The sequence below is a fragment of the Hyperolius riggenbachi genome, chromosome 11 (genome assembly GCF_040937935.1).
Source record: "Hyperolius riggenbachi isolate aHypRig1 chromosome 11, aHypRig1.pri, whole genome shotgun sequence".
In the NCBI taxonomy this organism is placed as follows: Eukaryota; Metazoa; Chordata; class Amphibia; order Anura; family Hyperoliidae; genus Hyperolius; species Hyperolius riggenbachi.
The window spans coordinates 38,975,073-38,988,181 of record NC_090656.1 but is presented as its reverse complement, the minus strand read 5'-3'; positions in this window follow the sequence as shown (position 1 = coordinate 38,988,181).

Genomic DNA, 13,109 nt, shown 5'->3' with positions numbered 1-13,109 from the left:
CGCATGCTGGAACGCGGAAGGAAGAGGTGAATAATTACTTCACCCATCCGCTACCTGACACATTGGGACACGCTGCACTCATAGCTGGAGAGGGAGAGTGGACAGGGGGACCCAGGTGATGGAGGGGGGTTTCGACCCCGCCGCTGTGCCCGCTGCCCCGCTTCATGGCTGCTACCCCCTCCAGCTCGGCGGCCCCCCCTCCCACGACCAGGGGGGTGCTGCCCCCCCACTTCCGCCGCCTGAGGAACCTGCCTCACCCCGCCTCATGGGTGGCCCGGGGCTGATGCCTAGGACTAACCTCCTTTCATTAACCATTAAAATTAGTCTCCTTCTCCCCTTTTCCTTAGCCATCCTAAATTACGCCTCTTCCTAGCCAATAATCATGTCCAGTGGCGTGCTCACCTCCCATCGTCATCATCCCAGTTTCAATCTCACTCGCTGGGAGATGCATTACTGGTAACCAGTGCTTTAGCCATATACATATATAGCTGAATGTCAGCAAACTAAGAGCCAAGGGCAAAAAAAGCCAGTATATTGGTTGGGTATAGCCAAATACTGCTACCCTAAACAAGTCCGACTATCACAGTGCCAACATGCTAATCAGATGCACTGACATTAGCTGATTGGATACTTTCCTCCCAATTCACAGAGACCATGATAGAGATAATACACTGTGAGCCTCTTGAGGGATAGCGGATCATGGGAAATCTTCAAAATTCTCTCTACAGAACTACAGAACTGACGGATAAATGTTTTAATTTAATTAAATATGCAAAGCATTTTATGTAGGCTTACTGTCTATAGGCTTTCACCTTTGGATAATTAAATTTCTATTTATAAATGGATGTTTCTCCCTAGAATAAAGTTTTATTGAAGGATAAGCACAAAAGCAGCAGACATGTGGTGTAAATCATGTGATGCCTTGAAAAGATAAAGAGACTTTAACTAAAGCAGGGGCGTAACAATAGACCCTGCAAAGGATGCAGCCGCAGGGGGGCCCAGAAGCCACAGCCCCGTGGGGGAGAATAATCTTTTCCCTGTCCTGAGAGACTGACAAATAAGGGCACGGAGAGAAAAGAACTTTCTGCTGTCTGCACAATTGTTCTAATAACTGCATCTGTTCAGCCACTGATAAGGAATAATACAGAGTTTTGCAGACAAAGATTTGTAGACAGTCCCTATTCAGTGTGCAGCAGGCTCTTGTTTACAGCGCCCAGCCCCAACCTCTCTAACCCTCCCCGAGTGCTTTGTACTGTAGTGATCCTGGAGTCTCCAGAGCCAGTTCTGCTCCATCAGATGGAGATGGACAGATTGAGTGTAATAAGCTGAGGCTGGGAGCACATTCATCTGTTTTCTGTGTGCGTTTTCTGCGTCCGTTTTCTGCACACCATGAGCTTGATTCACTAAACCATGATAACAGGGCCAGCGCTACCACAGAGGCAAAGGGGGAAACTGCCCCGGGGCCCCGACCTCTACTGAGGCCCCGCAGTGCTCCCCCCACTCTCACTGCTCCCCGGGGCCCTGAAAGTATATTAGTAGCAATAATTAGCTATCAGTCCTGGCGCGTGAGCGGGTGGGCAGCGGCTGCACTTTGGGGCACGCTGTCTCCCTCTCTCTCTATGATCCGGCGTGTCATGTGTTAACACGTGTCGGGTCATAGAGTGAGAGAGAGACAGCATGCCTCAAAGTGCAGCTGCTGCCCACCCACTCACATGCGGGGACTGAGGTAATTATTGCTTCTAATATACTTGCAGGGCCTCGGGGAGCCGAGGGGTAATGGCGGGAGATCTTCCATCTCAGGGAGATGAAATCTGTTACAAGTTCTACTTTTTCCTCATCTATTTGTAGATTGTTCATTGGAGCAAAAGACATACATTTAGGTTTTTTAATGTTAAGCAGTAGACCAGCTTTGGCACTTTCTTGTTTGACATTCATGAGTTGCCTCTTCAATTCTTCCTCATATTCCGCATAGCTCAGATTTTTTATATTACTTCCAGCTATTTTAATTCCAGCATCCAAACCAGCTTTCCGCAATACATATTCGGCATATAAGTTAAATAAATTAGGAGAGAATATGCAGCCTTGTCACACTCCTTTTCCAATTGTGAACCAGTATATTATTCCATAATCCTTTATAACTGTGGGTTTGCATATAGATGCCTCAAAATGCAAATGAGATGGCCTTGTATCTCCATTTCCATGAGAATCTGCCACAGTCTATCATGATCTACACAGTCAAAAGCTTATGAATAGTCAATAAAGCAAAAGTAGATATTCTGCTGGAAATCCCTTGTTTTCTCTATTTTTCAAAAGTACTCTACCCTAACGTAGATTCATACCATTAACTCTGTATTAAATGTTAACATACAGTCAGTGGCGTAACAATAGGAGCTGCAGCCCCTGCATCCGCAGGGGGGCCCGATCAGGGCTGTTTTGGGGGGCAGGAGGGGTGGCAGCATGAGGAGAGAGCGTGGCCCCACATTGGCGGGGAGAGGGGACAGTCACCCTCCCCTCACCTCGGGCTCTCCCCTCAGCGCTCCCCTCTAGCATCAATCAGTGGCAGCAGGTGGCGGGCAGGAACACATACCTTCATGCGTTCCATGGGCCTGAGGTTCTGCTCTCTAAGTGTCTGACGCTACTTCCTGTTTAAACAGGAAGTAGTGTGAGGCACTTAGAGATCGGACCTAGACAGTGGATGGAGGTATGTGTTCCTGTCCAGCGCCTGCTGCCACTGGTTGATGCTGGAGGAAAGCAATGAGGGGAGAGCCAGAGGTGAGGATGGGGGGGACTGTCCCCCTCCCCACCGATGTGTGGCCATGCTCTCCCCTCATGCTGCGACCCCGCCTGCCGCCAAAACAGCACTGAGCGGGCTGGTGGGGGACATCCACATTTTTGCAGGGGGGCTCTGTGATTTCTGGTTACGCCCCTGCATACAGTAATTGAAAATATATTAACCTTGGGGAAGCCATGGAACCCAGCCTTTAAGCACATTAAAGCCCACAAACAGCCTAAGAAGTTGTCCTTCACCACTGTGAGAACTGCCAATGATTTATACTGGTTGTTTAAGACTGCTGGTGAGTTGAGTTACGGATAACTGGGACTCTACTGTATATAACCTCAAGTCCTAAAGCTCACTTTCTAGTGGTAACTCTGGACTCTGAGCTCTCATTTAAACCACATATTCACACATTAACTACCATCTGCTACTGCCATCTCAAAAACATTTCCAGAATTCCTCACTTTCTTTTACAGGAGGCAACCAAAATGCTTGTACATGCTCTAATCATATCTTGTGTTGACTTTCGTAACCCTGTACTCTGTGTACTACCAAAAAGCAGACTGTTACCTCTCCAGTCCCCACTAAACTCTGCTGTTGTCTCATTCATCTCTCCCTCCACCCCTCCGATGATGCCCCTCTCTGCCAATGTCTCCATTGGTTACCGATTACCCAAAGGATCCAGTTTAAACTCTTCATGCTGTAATACAAAGCTCTACACAAGTTGTCACCTCCTTACATTTATTAATGAATCTCTGGATACCAGATACCCATCCATACCCAGATACCTATCCATAACCTTTACTCCTCCCAGGAGACCCTTTTGTCCTCTAGCTTGGTCATCTCCTCTCACTCTCGCATCCAGGACTTCTCAGGAGTGCCCCCTCTCACCTGGAACTCTCTCCCACAGCCTGTCTTCATGCTCCAAGCCTGGAAATATTCAAATGTACTCTTAAAATAAACTTTTCAGACAAGCCTATAATTTTTTGTAGGTCACAATGGAGGTTCATGTCTTCATCTGTTAACTCCTGTAACTCCTTCCCTATTGTTTCCACCCAACTTTCCTCTGTAAGCTCCCACTATTGTTTCTTGTTTTGCAGTTATTTACCATATGAACGTGTACCAATTTTAGTGATAGCTCAAACCACACACTAACAAATACTACTGTATTTGTACTTGTATTACTCGTATTGCTGGATGTCATGATTGTACAGTGACTTGAACTTCTAATGGATCTAGGTTCCACAATATTTCTACTATGTACAGCACTATGGAAGATTTTGGCACTAATAATATATCATTCTAGAGGTCCAATATCCTACTTAACATTTTTATTTACAGCTGTTTTTATTAACCACTTAATGACAACCAGACTGATAAAAACATCCTGCTAGAGCAGGCATGGGCAAACTCAGCCCTCCATCTGTTACGGAACTACAAGTCCCACAATGCATTTGCCTTTATGAGTCATGACTGTGGCTGTCAGACTCCTGCAATGCATTGTGGTACTTGTAGTTCCGTAACAGCTGGAGGGCCAAGTTTGCCCATGCCTGTGCTAGAGCCTCTTGGAGCTCCAGGACATTTTTATAAGTCAGACAGTGCTGCTGCTGTAGTTGTACACATGCGCGCTCCCGCACATGCACAAGCATTCCCATGCAAGTGCACATGAAATTTGTGAGAAAAAAAACACCATAGAAAAAATACACCTTTATTTCCAAATACTATATTGTCACCATACTTTGTACTAGGGACATAATTAAAATCTTGTGATAACCAGGACCAATTGGCAGATAAAATGTGTGGGTTTTATGCACAGTAGCAGTGTTTATATTAAAACTATAGGGGAAGAAATAGTTTTTCCCTTTAAGATGCATAGAAAATAAAGTAATTACTGAAAACAAATATCAACCACAAAAAGCCCAATTAGTGGTGAAAAAAACAAGACATAGATCATTTCATTGTGATTAGTAGTGATTAAGCTATTGGCAAATGAAAGGTGAAAATCACTCTTGTCCGTTTTGGGGTGAAGTGGATAAGCTGGTCATACAATATACAACACTTTTGCTCAGTTAGACTTTAGACTAACTGTCCCAAGTTAAGTAAGTTGTCCCAAAACTGACCCGCGAGCAATATTACATGAGCAGGATTTTTTTCCGCAATCGACCCACAGAATCAGGCATAATGTTAATTACAGTTGAATGGTGTATGGGTATCTTGCCCTAAATATATGGTAGATGGATCAGGCACCTAGGCCCCTGGCCCTAGACCTCCAACATCACAATTAAAAGATTTTATTGTTTGGCTTTGCAATAAAAATGCAAATCTATGGTGATCTCTCATTTCTGAGACATAAGCTACTTCAACACAGATGGATTCTCTCCTTCAGATTAGCGGTGATAAAGACAGAGTCGGTTACTGCCTTGCAAATCCATAGGATAGCCCAGATCTTCTTAGAAGGTTGGGAATTCCAAAATCCCTGGGCAATGGATCTTTGCCAGCGAAGAGGTCATCACCAAACAGAAATAGTTGTATCCCAGATCTGTCACCAGAATGAATGAGGCCGTCTGCACCACATCGTGCTTTTCCATCTACGGGGCGCACTTCTTAGATTCTAAATAGAATACATGTTCATGGTCTCTTAATTAGCATATCTTCTAAGGCTTAGAAGATATGCTAATTAAGAGACCATGAACATGTATTCTATTTCTGCTCCCAGCTTTCACCCTTGAGTGCTAAATGGCTTGTACATTTTGGACCTTACTACTTTCCTGTGAAGAACTGGACCCAGAATAAATTGATGTTGAATATATATCTTCAAAATAAAAACGGAGATGTAAGTAGGAAATTCGAAACTGATTTATTCTTTTATAACAGTGACCATTGCAGGTCAAATTGACTCCACCATAGACAGTTTATAACTCTGGGTGGTCTACTGAAATTGTTGGCCTTGTTATGTCCAACCCTAGACAGGGCAGAATTACGCCTAAGTCTACATCAAACACTGAGGTACAAAAAGGTTTCAAGATTTGGTGAGATGATATTACTTAATCCATTATTGAAGTGCACATCACAAATCATCATTTTTCTTACAGTCAAGGCGTACATACTCCAAACTTAATTAAAACCTTGAAAAAGAAACAAAAAGAGGGACACCGAGAGCACAATATAGTGTAGTATGCACTGGTAAATGAAGGCGTGTGGAAAGAGTATGTGCAATATACTCATAAGTCAGGGTTACCGCATAGGCAACCACTGTAAAAGCACGTGGGGAGATTAGACCTGTCCCCACTCAGGATTAAGAAGTCGCTTTCTGTAGATCAAGGAAAAAAGGGGTAACACCCCTCCACCAAGGGTGGATATGTATAACGTAGTATGGATACAGAGGCGCCAGAAGGATAAAAAGATCTAAAACGTTTACAAGTGAGCAGGTAGTGGTGGACTTACCTCCTCCGGGAAGACACTAGAAAATGGTGATCAATTTTCAGCAAAACTATTTATTTACATACTCCAGTAAGTGCTGGTTGTGGGAGTGACGCGCTTCCTCAGGCAATAAGATGGAGCATATACAAAAACAGGTTTTGTACTATTGACAGAAGCGCATGGCATAGACCTGTTTTTGTATATGCTCCATCTTATTGCCTGAGGAAGCGGGTCACTCCCTCAAAACATGTTGTATTTTACTGCAGTATGTAAATAAATTGTTTTGCTGAAAATTGATCGGCATTTTCTTGTGTCTGCCCGGAGGAGGCAAGTCCACCACTACCTCCTCACTTTTAAACGTTTTAGATCCTTTTATCCTTCTGGCGCCTAAATTAAAACCTTGTGGTACCAAAACTTTTACCTTAAAGGTATCCAAGGTGAGTTGTAAATTCTATCATTACTTACCTGGGGCTTCTTCCAGCCCATAGAGGTCAGGTGTGTCCTCGCAACAGCTCCGGCCTTCTTTTGGGTCCCGCAGGCAGCCAGCCTCTGAAGGATCACCGACCTCCGATAAGTTGGCGTCTTCTGTGCATGCACGCAAATGCGCCCATGTCATAGGGAGCATACACTCCTACTGACGAGGGCACACACCCACGCAGAAGACACCGACCCATCGGGGGTCGGCGATATTTCAGAGTCTGCCAGCGGGACCCGGGAGCTGCAGCGAGGGACACACATAACCTCTAGGGGATAGAAGAAGCCCCAGATAAGTAATGATACAATTTACAACTCGCCTCAGATATCTTTTAAGAAAATCTAACATAAAACAGATTTGCCTAGTTTAACTTTTAGCTCGCTGTAGTCCTTCTGGTCCGTCATCCTTCTCCTCCAATCCCTTCAACACCTGTGCCTCTCTGAATGCTGCATGCATGGAGTAAGGTGGCACATCTCCTCGTTCGCCCTCCCTTGGCTGGGCGCGGTTGGTAAAAATTGCATGTTATTACAGCATGTACCCATTTATGAATGACAGCGCTTGGCAAGTGTCGCCTATGGTGGGTTACATTATTTCAGGTATGCAGATACTGTATGTTGGAAGCACTCTATAATTATGCTTCATTGTTTTCCAAACCTTCCTTTTATGATTTTAATTAACTAGGCATACTTTTTCAGATTTGTTTATGTGTAACATATTTTTTTTATATCAAAACTGACTACAATGAATTGACTGTGAAAAGTTCAATTAACCCCTGAGCACATTATAAGTACCGCCCTGGGGTATGCGATACACATATTGAGAAGCTAGGCTGTAGAGGCTGGAATGTGGGGTATTGTAATGGATTATATTATTATTATTAAATAAGGGGTGATGGATGCTACAATGAATAACTGCAGTCTGGGAGGACCATAATAACTACCTGCAAAGGTTATGATAGAGTAAAATAATGTTTCAATTGTAAGATCATCCAGAAAAGTCCAGCCACAACTAAAATTCTCTTCTGCCCTATTACAGTTTAATGCTAACAACTGAAGGTACAGTTACTTTTAAGGGCTCGTTTCCACTATTGCGGTGCAGAATAATCTGGATTCCACCGCTGTTGAAATTCCATGAATTAGCATGCGGATGCGAATTTTTGCGCGTTTTTTGCCGCGAATTCGCATGCGAATTCGCATAGGTGAGGGTATATGCGAAATTAACCATGTCACTGCCTGTTTGAATTACATTGGTACCTATGCGAATTCGCATGCGAATTCGCATGAAAATTCGCATACCATAGCCGCATGCGAATTTCCTATTAAATACATTAGCGGCGATTCGCATGCATTCCACTCGCAGGCGAATTCGTTGGCTCTTTTGTGCGTTTTTTTACCGCTGAAAAAAACGCACCTCAACAACGCTACAGTGGAAACAGGCCCATCCACTTGCATTACATGTGCGAATCTGCATGCGTTGGACGCATGCAGATTCGCGATAGTGGAAACGAGCCCTTAAAGAGACTATAAAGCCAAAAATGTACATGGCATGTACAGTCTTCTTTTTAATCTCCCTGGCGTTCATTTTTCCCAGGATTTCTTTGCAAAAAGTGGTTCAATTAATTTCAAATAATTTTTAAGCATTTTTTTGTACTTTTTCTATATATATATATATATATATATATATATATATATATATATATATATATATATTGAATTCAATACAAGTTTTTGTATTGAATTCAATAAAATAAAAATTACACTTGCCAACAAATGTTGATGCGTGACCCTAGTGTTATCAACACCGGTTGTCGGGGGAACATGTAATCGCCGAGGGAGAAGCAAATCCATCGAGGAACGTAGAAGAAGACACTGGGGAAGCTATCCGAGGTATACGACGAGGGATCAGCGTGCCAATGGTGAGTTACCGTATATACTCGAGTTTAAGCCAACTTCATCAACACAACATCATCAAGCTGAGTCTCCTTTCTGTGGACAGTGGACCAGAGCTGTACGAGGCGGAGGATGTGCGATTGGCACTGGAGAGAGGCTGGGTCCATGGGAGGTGTGTAATGTGCAGGGCTGCCTGCAGATCTATCTAGTGGTATGATTTTTAGGGTCTTAACCTATTTTGGTTCCTGGACGTAGAAACTACGTCCAGGAACCATGCGCGCTCCCGCGGCCGATCGCGCGCGTGCACGCGCACTCCCGGCTACCGATTCGGTAGCCACGGAATCAATGTATCGGGCTATGGTGCCCGATCACTGATTCCTCTCCCCCGCTGAAAAAGCGACAGCTTCTCTCGGAAGCTGTGCTTTTTCTGGCCGTTGCCTCCCCTCTGCGTCACTCTAAGCGTGTGTTACGCTTAGAGTGACGTCATGTAAACAAACTCATGGCCGCCATCTTGTGGCCAAAAAGTAAAACTACAGCTAAAAGTAAAAAAAATTTAAAACAACACACAATTACATTATAAAACTATAGTTTACATCCCACCCTCCCAAAAATACCCAAATAAAATGTTTAATATAAAAAAAAACAAAAAACATTACAATAAAATAAAAACAAAACATGTAAATATTTACCTAAGGGTCTAAACTTTTTAAATATCAATGTAAAGATGAAATATTTCTATTTTTTTTTTTCATTTTAAACTTGTAAATAGTGATAGATGCAAAACGGAAAAAATGCACCTTTATTTCCAAATAAAATATTGTCGCCATACATTGTGATAGTGACATAATTTTAATGGTGTAATAACCGGGACATATGGGCAAATACAATACGTGAGTTTTAATTATGGAGGCATGTATTATTTTAAAACTATAATGGCTGAAAACTGAGAAATAATGATATTTTTCCGTTTTTTTCTTATTCTTCCTGTTAAAATGCATTTACAGTAAAGTGGCTCTTAGCAAAATGTACCCCCCAAAGAAAGCCTAATTGGTTGCGGAAAAAACAAGATATAGATCAGTTCATTGTGATAAGTAGTGATAAAGTTATAGGCTAATGAATGGGAGGTGAACATTTCTCAAGTGAAAACGACGGAACGCGAATGGGTTAAAGTGTGTGAAAAAATTGTACTGCTTTCACACACTTAACGTGAATGGGAACCGCATTAAAAAATGAAATAGATACTTACCCAAGTAGAGGGAAGGTTTTGGGTCCTATAGAGCCTTCCCGCTCCTCTCCTGGTCCCGGTGTTCTGCTGCTGGCCCGCCCGGTAGCAGTATTTGACTAAATTAGTCAAATACTGCTTTACCCGGCCGAAGGAGGCTTCAGAAGTCTTCAGGGAGCCGAGTGCTCCTGGAGAAGGGTGGCCCTGTACTGCATCTGCGCAAGCACGCTCTCTTGCACGCTCACGCCTGTGCAGTATGGAGCCGCACGTCTTGGGGAGGACACGGCTCCCGAAGACTTCCAAATACCATTTCGGCGGGGGATTGAAACTGGGGGGATCCAGCACAGGATAGAGAGCAGCGAGAGTAGAGACGGAAGGCTCTATACGACCCAGAGCCTTCCCTCTGCTTAGGTAAGTATTTGCTTCATTTTTTAAAAAATGCGGTTCCCATTCACTTTAAAATAAAGAAATAATCATACCGTGAGGGCTCGTTTCCACTATCGCGAATCTGCATGCGTCCAACGCATGCAGATTCGCACATGTAATGCAAGTGGATGGGCCTGTTTCCACTGTAGCGTTGTTGAGGTGCGTTTTTTTCAGCGGTAAAAAAACGCACAAAAGAGCCAACGAATTCGCCTGCAAGTGGAATGCATGCGAATCGCCGCTAATGTATTTAATAGGAAATTCGCATGCGGCTATGGTATGCGAATTTTCATGCGAATTCGCATGCGAATTCGCATAGGTACCAATGTAATTCAAACAGGCAGTGACATGGTTAATTTCGCATATACCCTCACCTATGCGAATTCGCATGCACATTCGTGGCAAAAAACGCGCAAAAATTCGCATCCGCATGCTAATTCATGGAATTTCAACAGCGGTGGAATCCAGGCGATTCTGCACCGCAATAGTGGAAACGAGCCCTCAGGGAATTTAAAGAGAACCTGAGACAACCTGCAAAAGAAAATGTATACATACCTGGGGTTTCCTCCAGCCCCATGCAGGCTGATCAGTCCTTCGCCATTCTCCTCCGCTGCTTCCATTCTCTGCTATGGGTCCCAGTAAGTAAGCAAGAGCAACGCGTATGCGCGGGACGGAACATATACCGATATTTTATTACGATAATTTACACTATATACACTTTAAAAACAAAGAATATCGATAGATATTAACAATAATTTTATGAATGAATTGAATGGCGCCCATTTTTCAAGCACGCCCTTGTATGATCTCCCATCACTGGTAAAACTTTTTTGCAAGGTCCAAGTATATTACGTCCTTTGCTTTCCCAGTATCAAGATTTACATTCAGCACTTCATACTGAGCACGCTGGTCGGACAAAACCTATCTTTAGTCAAACCCATGCTGATTATGTGAAATGAGATTATTCTGCGCTATATAATTTTGTACAGCATCCCTCAGGAAACCATGAAACAGATTACACAAGACGGCTGTTCGGCTTACAGCGCTATCGTTTCCTTCTTAGGATTTCTGCACATTCTCAGAGTAAGTGACCATGCGGCATACACGAAACATACCAGCGCGATAGAACACACACCCCATTCGCTATAGCATACTACACTAATGGCCCTTTCACGTTTACATCGCAATGCAACATAGTCGAAAAGCCGCACCATAGAGTGAGGCATCCAATACAGTGAAATGATGCCTCATTGCCACTGTAAACGCACATTCTACATGGTCAACGGTGCACAGCATGTTGTGTTAATGTAGCAAATCCTGCCTCACTGCACTCCATATGAAAGCACCATAGGAATATCATTGTGTTGTGTTGCATTGATATTGTCCATTGGGACGTAACGCTGTGGACTCAGTGTGTGAAAGGGTTCTAAATGCTGCTGTGGGTGGTGCCACAGGTAACTTGGCCTCATGCTGGAATGCCCTACTGTATATGATGTGAGCAGGGTCACCAGAATACAGAGGAAGCACCTGTATCCTTTTCAGGTTCCGTATTTTTCAGCATGTAAGACGCACTTTTTCTCCCCCAAAAATTGAGGAGAAAAAGTCACTGCTTTCTTATATGCCAAATATAGGGAGTCGCAAACACCCGCTGGTACGAATCACCGACTGGCCACAATGTCAGGGACTCGCTGTATTGTCCCCATGTCTCCCCTGCTTCCTCATGTTCTCCTCCGACCCCCCTTGTGTCCTCCATGTCCCCCTTCTGTCCCCCTGTGTGCCCTTCTGTCCCCAAGTGTATCCTTCGCTCCCCCTAGTGTCCTCCTGAGTAGTTGACTCACTTCTCCCCTAGTGGTGCCTGCTTCTGTTGATGATGCGATCAGCAGAAGCCGGCACTAGGGGAGCAGTGAGAGATAGGAGAGGTCTCTGATCGCCGTGGGCTCTGATGGAGCGTACATCAAAAAAGGGCGTCGAGAAAAAAGGGCGCATGGTGTAAACGATAAGCAGTATTATCGTTTATAAAAATATTGTGTAGAATTTCGTTTACAAATAGTGTTTTAAGAATTTATAAATCATTAAATAATGTGTATGAAATCGGCAATTCTTAAAACGTTAATCTTCCCTGTCTGTAAACTGAAACTTATGATTACGTTTGTTAAAAAAACAGTACAACAAACAATATTTGTTTAAACATTATAATTATATATTGTTATGAATAATCTTGATTTATCGTTTATTATTATAATAAAATGTGACAATATTGTTTATAACAATGATATTAATAGAAGTACATTCATAATAACTGTTGATTAGTATTATTAAAATTGTACTAAAACTATACCTAACCCTACTCTCACACAGAACCCTCCCTGTACCTATCCCTAACCCCTAGACACCCTGGTGGTGCCTAAACCTAAGACCCCCCTGGTGGTGCCTAAACCTAAGACTCCCCTGAGGGTGCCTAAACCTAAAACCCCCCTGGTGGTGCCTAAACCTAAGACCCCCCTGGTGGTGCCTAAACCTAAGACTCCCCTGGTGGTGCCTAAACCTAAGACCCCCCTGGTGGTGCCTTAACCTAAGACCCCCCTGGTGGTGCCTAAACCTAAGACCCCCCTGAGGGTGCCTAAACCTAAGACCCTTCTGGGGTTGCCTAAACCTAAGACCACCCTGGTGGTGCCTAAACCTAAGATTCCCCTGGTGGTGCCTAAACCTAAGACCCCCCTGGGGGTGCCTAAACCTAAGACCCCCTGGGGGTGCCTAAACCTAAGACTCCCCTGGTGGTGCTTAAACCTAAGACTCCCCTGGTGGTGCCTAAACCTAAGACCCCCCTGGTGGTGCCTAAACCTAAGACCCCCCTGGTGGTGCCTAAACCTAAGACCCCCCTGGTGGTGCCTAAAACTAACCACC